We start from the raw sequence: 13,880 nt of genomic DNA on the forward strand, positions 1-13,880 counted from the left end.
TTAAGGGGATTTGTAGGGATGCCAAGTTGAAGGGGGTGGACTTTAATGTTTAGTTTTTTGTGTAAACTTGGATAAGCTGTAGATGCAGTTAATCAATTAAACAGAAGTCTAGCTGTTGCTCTGAAGATTTTGTAGATATGGTTAACATCTACAATCCACTGAATTTAAGAAGAGATTTCCTTGATACTCTGAGAGGGCCTAATCCACTCACTGAAAAGCACTGCAAAGTTCTAGAAGCTGGGAATGCAAGAAAAGAGATTCTTCCTTAGAGCTTCTGCAACACCTTGGTTGTGGCCCAGTTAAATCAATTTCAGATTTGTGATCTCCTAAACTGTAAGATTAAAATTTTGTGTTGTTGTACGTCACTAAATTCCTGGTAATTTTTTGTGGCGGGAAGAGGAAACTAATACAGGATAGACAAGCAGGCAGGAAGGAAAAAAGGCAGGGAGAGGGCAGACAGGCTGGAGTAGGGCAGGTGATGAGGAGTTTGGTGGACAGAGATACAGGTGGGTAGGAGAAAGGTAACAGAAAAAGAAGTAGGAAGCCTGAGAAAGGGTGAGAGAGTCTCATGGGCAGGAGGCAGGAGATGAGGTAGGCCGGCAGGTGGGCAGATAGAAGCAGGAAGTGGGCACAGAGGCAAGGACAGGAGAGAGTGACAGCGAGACAGGATGGCAGGCAGGTGCCCTCAGAGCTCGTCCTTGTCCCCAACAAGGATTACAGGAGCTTCCTGAGCTGCAAGTGGATCCCATTCTTGGGCTTCAGCACAACTTTTGGAATGGGAACAGGGACCCTGGAGGGATCCGGTGCCAGATCAAAACGAAGCAAGGTCAGGGCCACAGCCACCTTCATCTCATTCATGGCAAACTGCTTCCCGATGCAGTTCCTGGGTCAGGGAGGGAAAAGGAAGTGAGCAGAGGCTTCTAACCCCTGCCGGGCACAGGGCATTCAGGGCTCTCCTCCACGTGGCCCAGCCCCGATCCCTTCCTTACGGGTCACACTGAACATGCCGCCCAAGCCTCGGTCCACCCTCTCCCCCTGACCTTTACAAAGCCCACCTCTCTCCAGCACTAGCTCCTAACTCCTACTTCTGCTCTCAGCAGTAGCAAGTCCTGTTGGGGAGGGTCGGCGCTCTAAGCCGCAGGGTCAAGTCACGTGAATCAGTAAATGTGAATTAGTACTTTGTTCACTCGTCCACAGGCAGTTTCTGGTTTCAGGCCAGGCCAGGGCACTGTAGGGGAGTGTGGGCAACTCTCGGGCCCTCACCACCCATGGCAGACAAGCAGGGGCCCCAGTCCCCAGACAGAACAGGACAGAGTTGTGTAAGGAAGTCAGGATGGCAACAGGGAGGCTTCCTGGAGAGGCCACGGGTTAGTGACCCTCGACCTGCTGGACCACTTGCCTCCCAGTTAATGCTCCGGCCTCCTATCTCCCCTCAGCCCCTCAGTCAACCCGGCCCTGGAGCCTTCCCATTCTACCCCAGCAAGGCCCCTCCTCCCATCCCGTGGGCTCCTCACAGGCCTTTTCAGTCTCCTTGCCTCCCCTCTCTCTACTGAAGCCCCGGCAGCTCGGGGCCTGCTTTGCCCTCCATCACAGGGAGGACACGTCGCAGGGCCGCAGCTGGCGTCACAGCCCTCTCTGGGCTGCTCCTCACTCACCTCACACCTGCCCGGCTCCTTTTCCTCACTCAGCTCCTGTTGAGGTCCCCTCCCCCCACTGCCTGCTACACCTCTTCCTCCCTGGACCCCCAAGACACCATTAGTGTTAACTCAAGGACACATCTCAGTCCAGTGACCAGGACAGTGCCAGAAACATGGAACATTCAACAACCTGCTCAATGAATGAATGAGTGAGTGAAAGAAAGAAGGAATGATATCTGTCTTGAGTAGAGGTATTTGTTATTTTTTTTGTTTGTTTTTTTGGCCGTGCCACGAGGCTTGCGGGATTTCAGTTCCCCGACCAGAGATTGGACCCGGGCCACGGCAGTGAAAGCACAGAGTCCTAACCCCTGGACCACCAGGGAATTGCCGAGGTATTTGTTTCTTGACTGTGTACTGTAGGAGGCAGGGACAGTGTCTTTCATCTCTGCCTTCCCATCTCCTAGCACAGAACTTGGCACACAGAGACAGCTTAATAAATAGTTTTATATTTAAATAAAGTTAATTGAATTGAAAAATAAAACCAGAATGGAATAAAAGTAAATATTAATTCTGACTTAGGAATTGAGCTGCCTAGTACATACCCCGGTCCTCTAGTGGCAGCCGCATGATGTGCAGCCAATAGCTACAAGAAAGAACAGGACCCTGGCAGAAACCAAAACCTAGAGCATATTCTGGAAGCATGTTTGTGTCAAGCCTGTTCTGTGAAGGTTGATTCACCAACTGAAAATTTCACAGAATTATAGATTCAGAAAAAAACTTATTTCTACTAAGTAATTACAAAGTTTATGGAAGTTACTATTACAGGGGAGGATTCTAGCAGCCTGGGAGGATTTTCCCAGCAGCCGTTATGGAGTATTCTTGTTCAGCTCAGCAGCTATTTCAAGTATGCTCGATATTTTACATGCCAGAAACCTTTCAGATGTATGTATCATATACAAATTAGTAGATTTTTCTCTCAAAGGCACTTGATTGTCTCAATTCTATACTTTTGCCTGCTTGGACTATTGGACTCTGTATAATATCATGGAAAAAGATCTCAGATCACAGGAAAAGTTTTGACAACTGGGGAAATTGTCATGTGTATCAGACATTAATATGCTGTCAAAATGTCTTTTGGATAGACCCCAAGTACAAACTGACACACATTGATAATAAACTTTCTTAAAACGCTGCTATAACTTTTCCAGTATATGGCTTCAACAGTTTCATGCAGGGCATCTGAAAATGGAAGCATATGTAAACTACTCATGATGCAACAGGATGCATAATGGGGAAGTAAATAGAAAGATGGGACTGAGAAGATGTAGAATAAAAAATCCACCCTTTAAAATTATGACAATTGAAACGGAGGACAGTTGAAATTTAACACACAGTGAGTAATTTTAATTAGGTAGAGTCATCATCTTACAGTAAGGAAAAACACTACAATACACTAAACTTGGAACAGCCTTCAACACTGAAATGTGGCCAGCCATTGAGAAAGAGCTGTGGGTTAGTCTGTGGCCTGCCCTAAAGGCCACTTGTATGTTGAACATACAGAAACATGCTTCCATCCCAATACACCAACATAAAAGGCATAACTGCATACACCACATATGAATATAGGAGGTCACAGACATGGGGTAGCACCCAGTGACACCCAGCTGCACCAAGCACAGAAAGCCTCACCTGGATCCTCCTGAGAAGGGCAGGAAAGCATGGCTGTGTCGATCAGAACCTGGTGCAAACCGGGATGGGTCAAACACCTGCAGAGAGAGCACCGGGGCCAGGGCAGGTGGGCTCAAACTCCTTATGCCAATCCACCAGGGGACAAGAATCCCCAAGGGAGAGCAGGGGAGGTGCTGGTCTGGAGAGAGCATCCCATCCCCTCCTCCCATGGTCATCATACCTCTGGGTTCGGCCACACCTTTGGGTTGTGGTGAAGCCCATAAAAGGAGAGGGAGAGCGGGATTCCTGTGAGGCAGGTAGGAGAGAAGGAAGACTGAATGGTACCCGTGGCAGCAGGGGCAATGTGCCAGCACAAGAGACCTGGGAGCCACCATGAGATCTACCCTCCATCACTCTGAATGAAATGGTGCTCTCGCAAGAGAGGTGGACTGGAGGTGACAAAGCACATGAGCACAGATTAGGAGTAGGTAACCATGGCCCAGGATTGAGAAGGAAAAGAATTGGAGGCTTACATTTAGGAACAACTCAAGTGACAACTCTCATTTATCAAGTGCCATCATGAGCCCTTGGGGAATGTGCATTAACTCATTTAATCCTCACGGTAGCACTCAAGCAAGGCACTCATATCCCCATGTGCAGATGAGGCACCTGAGCCTCCGAGAAGTTAAGGGATGTGCCTGTGATCCCACAGAGAGGAGGTGGCTGGGCTGGGATTCAGACCCACTGGGAGGTGAGCCAATGGGTGGCCTCCAACCATGGCAGGGCTCTCAGACCTGAGCATCAGCTGCTCTCTGCCATCCACCTGAGGGCTCCCCAGAGACTGGACCATCTGACCCATGACAATGAACTCCCTGAGCTCCCTCATTTACTTAGATCCCATATGGAAAGAACCACATCTCCCACTGTTTCTGTCTGCTTCTCCCTCAAGCCTTCACATCTCAGGGAAATGGCATTTTAGGGCTCCATTACAAGACCACATTCAGGGTCTAGCATTTGTTTATTGAGCTTTTGCTGTGTTCAAGTTCTGTGTCAAGCATTTCATACACCTTATCCTAACTACAGAGTAAATAATTATCTTGAGGTGTAAACAATAGTCAGAATATCCTGGAAGTGGGCAAGCCCATGTGGATTTCTGATCTCCCATGTGGTCTTGCAGAGTGCTTAGGTTAGTGGGTGTGGCGAAGCTCATACCTGCAGGTAAGGAGCACCCATCAGGGAACGTGATGGGCTTGCTCAGATCTCTACCGATGACTGGCACTGGTGAATAGAGTCGCAGTGTCTCCTTGATGCACGTGGTGGTGTTGGGCATCTGGTTCAGGGGGTCCCTGAAAGGAAGCCCATCTGAGGGTGGGCAGGGCTGGACAACAAGGGGTTCTCCACTAGCTGAGGGGCAGGGTTTCCCCATCTGTTGGGCACTCACCAGGTGATGGAGGCGCCATCCCCCAGGAGGCTCTGGATCTCTTCCCGGCACCTCTGTTGATGCTTGGGGTAGGAGGTCAGAGCATGGAAGATCCAGGAGTGCCACTGGCTGTGGTGTCTTGATTCTCGAACATGAACGTGTCCACTTTGGCATGGAGGTCCGTGTCAGACAAGCTGCTCCCATTCTCCATCTGCGGAGGCAGGGAGAGTGCAGGGTTTGCCTTTCCTCTGTGCTTCTGGGCAAAGCCTCAGGCCTCTCCTGCCCACACTCACTCTGGCAAAGAGGAGGATGTCCAGGAAATCCAAGTGCCTCTTGCTCCTCACCTTCTCCAGCTCTCCCTCCTTCTGCAGGTGAGCTTTCCTCAGCTTGATCACTGCATCTGTCCCAGAACAGTGGTTCCCAAACAGAGCTGAGGGCTCCTGGGGGCTCAGATGCACCACCCACCGTACCCCTATCTGCCCCTCAGGCCCAATCTGGGTACCAGGTGGATGAGGACGAGGGTGGGAATGGGTGCACATATCAGGGCAGAGAGCTCCAGCATCGTCTGATCCAGGTCGGGAATCCCCTCAATAACACAGCCCATGGAGGCTCTGCCTGAATGCTGCTGGGAGGGGGTCTCATTCCACCATCACCAATGTGGTGACACATGTATCTCCCTGCACCTCACCTGACACCCTGACGTCTCGGTTCCCAATCCCTGCACCAGGAAATACCCAGTGTGGGTGTGTACCAGCTCCTGAAAGGGAAGCAGGAGTCTGGGCTCTGCCTGAGGGGTCAAGGCCAGGCCCTTTTACATGTGCATGATGGGGGTGGGTGGGCAGGAGCAGCCCAGAAGAATCAGAAGAACCTGTGTGTTGATGGGTGAGCTGGCAGGCCCGGTGGCTCCAGCGGCCTTCAGGGGTCAGCCTGTAGATGAAGTCGTTCTGGTAGAAGAGGTTCCTCACCCGGGAAAAAACCAGATTATTGAGGTCCCTGATGGCCTGGATGTAGGACTGGATGTTCCTGAAGGGAGAGGATGCAGAGGAGACTGGAGTGGAGGGAGCCTCTGACCTGGAGACGGAGTGGGACCCCGGGTGGGGATTCTTCAGTCAGTGGGGACAGGCAGCACTGAGGCTTTGTCATTTCTGCCTTACAGCCTGGGAGACCCTCTGTCCTTTCCAAGTGGCCTGAGCAGCCAGGCTTCTCCCTGTGCAGGAATCAGGGCCTGTGACTGAGTCAAGGTTGGTCTGGGTGGGATTTGGCTCTGGTCCATGGCTCTGTGCAGAATGTTGCTTTTTGTGCTGATAAGCATCCGCGCTGCCCTAACTGCCTCTCAGGTAAGTCCTCCCCAGCTGGTGACAACAAGGACCCTACTGTTGAAGGGTCGTCACTGACCTGTCTGTCTGGACATTGCTCTGGAGACTGAAGGCGCATTCATGATGGTGTCCAGGGCCATCAAGGAGACGTGTCCAAGGACCTCCAGATGTGAGTCCAGGCTGACGAGCTCCTCCCACTTGTCCTGTGGTGGGAGAGGGACATTGACCCTGCTCTGCTCCCCCTGAAGGCCTGTGCTGACAAGGCCAGGCTCTCTCTCCGTCTCTCTAAATCTTCAGATGAGTTTTCCTCACTTTCTAAGCAGATGTGTTTTAGCAATTTAAAGCTGTAACACACATGTGTAATGTGATGCCTATTTTCTCAGAAATTTTTATAGCTTTTATATTTCTGGCCTTTTGGAAGGCCAGAAAGCATAGTTTCTCAGGAGACAAGGGGGAATCTTTTGTATCCTGAGATCAGACCTGGATAGGCGATGGCCAACACTGGTAAGAAAATTTGTCAAGGCAAGAGATAGCGTAAGATTCCAGTACTAGGGTCCCTAAGAAAGGGACATCAGAGACTTCCTTTCCTTTCATTCATTAAACGTTAGCTGAGACCAGTTGGTGAGAAATCAAAATCCTGCAGGACCCAGCTCTGTGAATGTATGATAGACCTGCTCCCATTTCCTCCCATGAGGAGCTCAATTCCATGCAGAAGCCCTGGGCCCCAAGCCAGAGCCCACCTGAGTGATATCCTGGGATGTCCACCCTTCCCCCGAAGGTGTCATTGCCCAGGCCAGCCAGGGGCAGCTTGCCCTGCTGTCAAGGGGAATAACCCTTGAACTAGTCCACTGCATTGAAGACATGGAGTTGGGAGGAGAGTGGAACCTGAATACACCATGGCCTGCCTTTCCCTTATCGATGACTAAAGTGCGGATCCAAGGTGGTGCCTGGGTCCCATCCATTCTTGGAGAGCCCTGTCTCCTAGTAAGTTCTGAATGCATCATTCTGAGGGCTGTGTCTGATGGACGTCTGAGGGACACAAGTGTCTGAGAGTGGACTTTGTCAGCTGTGCTGGATGAGAGTGGGTCCAGGTGATGAGAGATGGACTCACCAGCATCAGTGGGACAGAGTCGGCCATGAGACCCATGTAGGGCTTCAGAATGTCATAGTGGAAGGCTGGGGTCAGCATCCGCCGGTGTTGGAACCATGTCTGCCCCTCCAACACGAGCAAACCGTTCCCTGGGCCACCGATGGGTGTGTGTGTGGGTTGGAGAGACTGGATCAGAGGGACGACTGGGGACAACTTGGGAGGAACCAAGGGTGTCAGGAGAGAGCACATCATGGGCAAAGGTAGGAAAGGCCAGTACAGTTCAGGAATGTGAATTTCCAAAATGGCTGGTCCATAGGATGTAATTATGACAGCTGCAAGAGACAGAGGTTGAAAAAGAGTAGGGGGGCAGGTGATAGAAGGAATTAGTTAATAGTCAGGCTGAGAATATCGCAGAAGTGATGAAGAAGAGGCTGAGCTTCAGGAGGGCTCTCAGCACCTGTACAAAGGGGTGAGGGTTTTAGTAGAAGAAGGGAAATGAGGCTTGATTCAGAGATGAGGGTGGTGACAGGGTGGCGGGCACCTGTTGTTCTCTGTGAGTCAGGAAGGCAGCTCCTGGTAAACCTAGCTGGGAGTGTACCAGAGTTTACTAGTTTACTAGTGTACTAGAGTACTAGTTTTGATGTACTTACCAATCCAGGGGGCCAAGAATCTGTAGGTACCTGCAAACTTAGGGTTTGAAAAAGTAAGGAAGGCATTACAGGAAGGCGGACAGGACCAAACAAGGCAGGCAGCCCGCAGAGCAGCTGTGGTCCAGACCATGGGCTGCCAGCCCTTCCTGATGCTTGTCAGCTGGCAGTCTGTCTCAAGCCACCTCCCACTTGCCTCCCATCCCTGACTCTCTCTGTCCTGATAGTCACTGTGGGCCCAGGAAGGCAGACTCAGTGTCCCAGCAGCAGAACATCCACGGGGCTAAGACAGTGAATCGACAAGAAATATGGGTTAAGATAGAAGCCTGTGGTTTTCCTCCAATTTGTGATGGTTTAGCCATCCAATGACCCAGGATAGGCAAATGCAAGTCAGTGTGCATAAGAAATTGTCTTTCAGATCTGGGGCTATTTACATAAAAATCATCTCAATACGGTTCAAGAAGAAAGAATGAAAATATGCAGCCCCACACAGCTGTTTAGCATTCAGTTTAAGTGAACAATGCTGTTCTTCGACTGGGATGTGGGCTGGTGTTTGGATGGTAGAGAGTCAGGTATTGATGACTGAACTGTCAGTCTCTTCTGGAATTTCACAGACCCAGGGGCATGTACCCAAGAGGGAAAATACGCTCCAGCTGGGATCATGTTTTGTACTCACCAGATCTCCCCAGGACCACCTTCGTGTAGTCAGGATCATAGACCATCAGGTGAACCTTGTTCCCCCACAGCCAGTGAGGACAGACACATGGGAATTTCTCTACCTTTTCAGTACCTCTTGCAGCTCCTGGTCCTTTGGGTACTGTAACAGAGGGAAAGACACATCAGTAAAATGTTCTCTTTAGGACCAGTGCTTGGAGGGGTGCTGGAGGTTAGGACAGGAAGTAGGAGATAGTTCTGGATCTATCAGCAGCAATTTAGGAGCTTGGAACTGTTTCTGATAAGCTGGGCTCTGATCTGGCTTCTTGCTCTCTTGCAGAGACTTGGCCTAAGGCCCTATTCTGGCTTCCAGATGGACCATTTATGGGCCTTCATCCAGAACTGCCTTTAGAATCTTACACATAGTGGGTGCTTGATAAATGTTTAGTAATGGACTCCATGGTGTACCAGTGTTTTTCACAGACTTACATTAGAGTTATTTGTTCAGTTGTGTCCCCTCAAATCAAGTTTATGTGAGGTCATTAGGGTAGGCCCAAATCCAATGTGACTGGTGTCTTTATAAAAGAGGGAAAATGTGGACACAGAGACAGACACTCATAGAGAGAAGATGAAATAAAGAGATATATGGAGCTTGTGATTCACCAGCCAAGGAGAGAGGCCGGGAATAGATGCTTCCTGCACAGCCTGCAGAAGGAACCAGCCCCGCCAACACCTTGATTTTGGGCTCTAGTCTCTAGAACTCTGAGACACTAAATTGTGTTGTTTCAGCCATCCAGTTTGTGGAACTTTGTGGCAGGCCTTACACACTATTACAAGTATGTAATGCTCAAGGCAAACCTGTATAAGGGAGGGATAATTACTTGATCCTGTCTTACTGAAGAATGAGGCAACCCATATTAAAGGATATGCCCAGGTGAGCTGCATCTAAAGCCAAACCTGTTGACTCCAAGGTGTCCTTCCCTAGGGTTCCCAAGCCTCCCTGGGTGCCTCTATTATCAGGTTTCAACTCAATGTTCTAATTGCGGGGCACCGTGTTGACAAGCTTACCTTTCATACCTGTCAGCCCTGTATTCTTAGAGCCAACATAGAGCATGGTTCATAGGGATTGAGCCTCACTTTTAAAAGAACCAATAATGTTCATGAAGAAGGAATGAGTACATGCAGGAGTGTGAATGAATGAGTCTTGATTAAAATCGTTGTTGCAAGTGACAGATAGAATCAGAGCTAACGGAAGAGAGAGGAAAAGGACGAAAAGAAAGCTGGGGGCCCAGGGGCAGGGGGCAGCCAGGCTGTGGAAGGGCAGAACCAGGGACTGAAGGGCTGCCAGGACTGTGTCTCCCATTCTTTCTCTCTGTACGTCCATGCATTCATCTCTCAGCAAGTGTTTATGGAGGCTCCACCTCGTACAGACACTATTCTAGAAGCTGGTGATACAGTTACGAACAAACAGATACAGTCCCTGTCCTTGTGCAGCTGGGTCCAGGTGGTGGAGGAGGGAACGTCTACCCTTCTGGGGTTGGCACCTCACCATTCTGCCACCATCATGTCTGAGTGGCACTGCTGAATCTTATTCCAAGAATCTGATTCTAATCTCATGGCCAAGGCGTCCACCTGCTACAATCAACTGTGGCTGAGGGTGAATAGGGTTTTCAAAGGCCACCATGTGCGAGGGAAGAGATCTCAGAACAGACATCCCCAAATGCTTCCACTACAGTGAATGTCAAATACAAGAATAAGTAGATGGGTAGAAGGACTCATTCGTTTATCTGGTAACTATGTGTTGGGTACTTACTTTGGGTCAATTGCCATCCTAGGAGCTAGAGATTCAGCAGTGAACAACAAAACTCCCTGCTATTGTGGAGCTCCTGTTCTGGGGGTGTGGGTGGGGCTGACAATCCTGAACTGAGACGTGTCCAGCTTGAATTCATTCTGGGGGCTGCTCTGTGTTCCCAGGTCACGTCCATCACTGGGACTGCCCTGCTCTGTTGATGCAGTGCAGGGACTGACTGGTGGGAGCTCTTACCTCCCCAGCTGTATTACCTAGTTTTCTTGGATCTCTTCTTGCCTGCCCAGCAGGGGCCTGGGTGGCGGGGAGGGTGTCCCTGTTTCTGCACAAGAGCATGCCTCCTTTCTGATTGCCTGTCAGCTCCCCCAAATCCTGCTCCTGGGTAAGGAGCTAAACTATGTTCTACCTGTCCATTCTCCTCTTGGGGTCACCTTGAGGCCCACTGGTCCGTAAGCCCACCAGTCACCTGGCTGGGGCTGCCATCTGTCTTGAGCATGTCTGTCCAGAGCCAGTTGAGACTCTCATAGAGGCCATGGTGCCCATGGTGGCAGTGGTGTTGACCCTGTAGGCAAAAACCCAGTGCCATCTGGCCTCCAGGCTGCAACCACTCAATGCAGTCAGGGCTCCAGTGGAATGTCCTCTCCTGGTTACTTCTGGGAACTGTAGCCACAAAGGAATTTCCCCAAAGGAAGACACAAGGGGAGTAGCTGGACAGGTAATAATGTCATCTGACAATGCAATTGTCAGATGTGTGGGTTTTGTTGGCATGGCAGGTACAGATGAGATAGGAGGGAGGACATGGGGAAAGATGGGGCAGTTTGGGGCTGTTTGAATCCCAAAGTTGTGAGTTCCCCTTTTCATATTTCTTGTTGGATTTCACCCCTATTTAATGCAGTGAGTTTGTTAAACCTCCAAAATGTCTATCCTTCACAGGCATTAATATTATTTTAAATTCATACAAATTAGAGTGAGTGTAACTGTTGTGCCATGCACCGTTCTAAGATTATAATACCTCACTTGAGTACTATAATTATTATCATCATCCCATATTACAGATGAGGAAACTGAGGTATCGAGCAGGTATTTAAAGTACGTGTCAAGAGGTGATATATGAATCTAGGTAACTTGGCATCAGAACCCATCGGCTTAACTGCCCCACCTTGTCACTTGTCATCTGGCCTGAAAGATTAGCTTCAATCTAATTACATGTGGCGTTCTAATTCCCGACTTAGCCAATAACAGAGATATTGAATAAATGGAAATCTCAGACAGTATTAAAAGAGTAAGAAAAAATTGGCTCCAATATATGTTAGGCCAGCAGAAGTTGAGAGATGATTCAGCACCATGAGGAATATTAGTTATGTAAATAGAAATCATCTACTTACTGAAACTTCATATCATCTAATGGCCATCACTATAATGAGAAAGTCACCGGAGGAATTTTTAGTTGTTCCCTACATCAAATCCTAGCTGAGAAAGGTGACAACTGCATCAAAACAAAGGTCATAATTTCTCTAAATCAACAAATAATCGGGAAGTCATTAGTACAACAATTTGCATGAACAAGATGGGTTTTGGCTGTCTCTCTGTGGCTGATATTAATAGTTTCCTCTGTCTTTGGCTCTACTCTGCTGCTAATTGCTTGGCCTCTTTCTTTGAGAAATAGAAGCCTCAGCTCTCTGCAACACCCCATCTCCTTAGGCTTGTTCAATCCACACACCATTAATGAGCCCCTCCCCATGTGGCCCCTCACCTTGCTCTGCGCTGTCCTCGCCAGGATCAGAGCTAACAGAGCTGCCTGGGTAGGCACTGTCCCTCACCAACATGTGAGCTGCTCCTTTCTCAGTCATTCCACACACCTGGGCCAAGGATTCCTTTGTGTCAGGCTCTGTGCTGGGTATTGGGGTACAGGAAGGGGATGATACCTCAGCCCCATGGAGCTCACAGTTCAGGGGTTTGGGGGATGGGGTGTGGGAGGTAAACAGATTCTGTTTAATGTCTCAACTCAATTGCCAGTACTCCTTACCTGGTGCCATCTGGAAACCTTCTCGCTCATGTGTGCCAGCTACTAGTTTTAGCACTGAAATAATCAGCCTTGAAAAATCCCTCAATCTCAAGTAAACCAAGCCGGTTTGTCCTGACACCCTACTACACCCTCATCCAGCAGGTGGGCCTCTTTTCCTGTCACCTGACACCTTCCTAGATTCCTGTCTGTCATCTCCACGGACTGTGAACCCACAGGGCAGCATCCATCAGACTGATGTCTGTGCTCCCAGGCAAGCTCAGGGCCAGGCAGAGAGGATGGGATTGAGGGATGGGGCAGGGAAGCATCTAGAAGCCTGTTCTATGTAAAGAGCTGAATGATACATTAAACAAGATGGACTTAATTGATATTTATAGGACATTCCATCAAAAAACAACAGAATACACATTTTTCTCAAGTGCTCATGGAATATTCTCCAGGATAGATCATATCTTGGGTCACAAATCAAGCCTTGGAAAATTTAAGAAAATTGAAATCGTATCAAGTATCTTTTCCAACCACAATGCTATGAGACTAGATATCAATTACAGGAAAAAATCTGTAAAAAGTACAAACACATGGAGGCTAAACAATACACTACTTAATAACCAAGAGATCACTGAAGAAATCAAAGAGAAAATCAAAAAATACGTAGAAAGAAACAACAATGAAAACACGACGACCCAAAACCTATGGGATGCAGCAAAAGCAGTTCTAAGAGGGAAGTTTATAGCAATACAATCCTACCTTAAGAAACAAGAAACATCTCAAATAAACAACCTAACCTTACACCTAAAGCAATTAGAGAAAGAAGAACAAAAAACTCCCAAAGTTAGCAGAAGGAAAGAAATCATAAAGATCAGATCAGAAATGAATGAAAAAGAAATGAAGGAAACGATAACAATGGTCAATAAAACTAAAAGCTGGTTCTTCGAGAAGATAAACAAAATTGATAAACCATTAGCCAGACTTATCAAGAAAAAAAGGGAGAAGACTCAAATCAATAGAATTAGAAATGAAAAAGGAGAAGTGACAACTGACACTGCAGAAATACAAAGGATCATGAGAGATAACTGCAAACAACTATATGCCAAAAAAATGGACAACCTGCAAGAAATGGACAAATTCTTAGAAATGCACAACCTAACGAGACTGAGCCAGGAAGAAATAGAAAATATGAACAGACCAATCACAAGCACTGAAATTGAAACTGTGATTAAAAATCTTCCAACAAACAAAAGCCCAGGACCAGATGGCTTCCCAGGCGAATTCTATCAAACATTTAGAGAAGAGCTAACACCTATCCTTCTCAAACTCTTCCAAAATATAGCAGAGGGAGGAACACTCCCAAACTCATTCTACGAGGCCACCATCACCCTGATACCAAAACCAGACAAAGATGTCACAAAGAAAGAAAACTAGAGGCCAATATCACTGATGAACACAGATGCAAAAATCCTCAACAGCAAACAGAATCCAACAGCACATTAAAAGGATCATACACCATGATCAAGTGGAGTTTATTCCAGGAATGCAAGGATTCTTCAATATACGCAAATCAATCAATGTGATACACCATATTAACAAATTGAAGGAGAGAAACCATATGATCATCTCA

General features: G+C 48.2%; 1 pseudogene; it reads right to left on the reverse strand.

The window, feature by feature from the left end:
• Positions 1–577: 577 nt before the first annotated feature.
• On the reverse strand, positions 578–12,295 carry LOC132353512 (cytochrome P450 4A11-like; annotated as a pseudogene).
• Positions 12,296–13,880: the final 1,585 nt, after the last annotated feature.

The sequence above is a fragment of the Balaenoptera ricei genome, chromosome 1 (genome assembly GCF_028023285.1).
Source record: "Balaenoptera ricei isolate mBalRic1 chromosome 1, mBalRic1.hap2, whole genome shotgun sequence".
Lineage (NCBI taxonomy): Eukaryota > Metazoa > Chordata > Mammalia > Artiodactyla > Balaenopteridae > Balaenoptera > Balaenoptera ricei.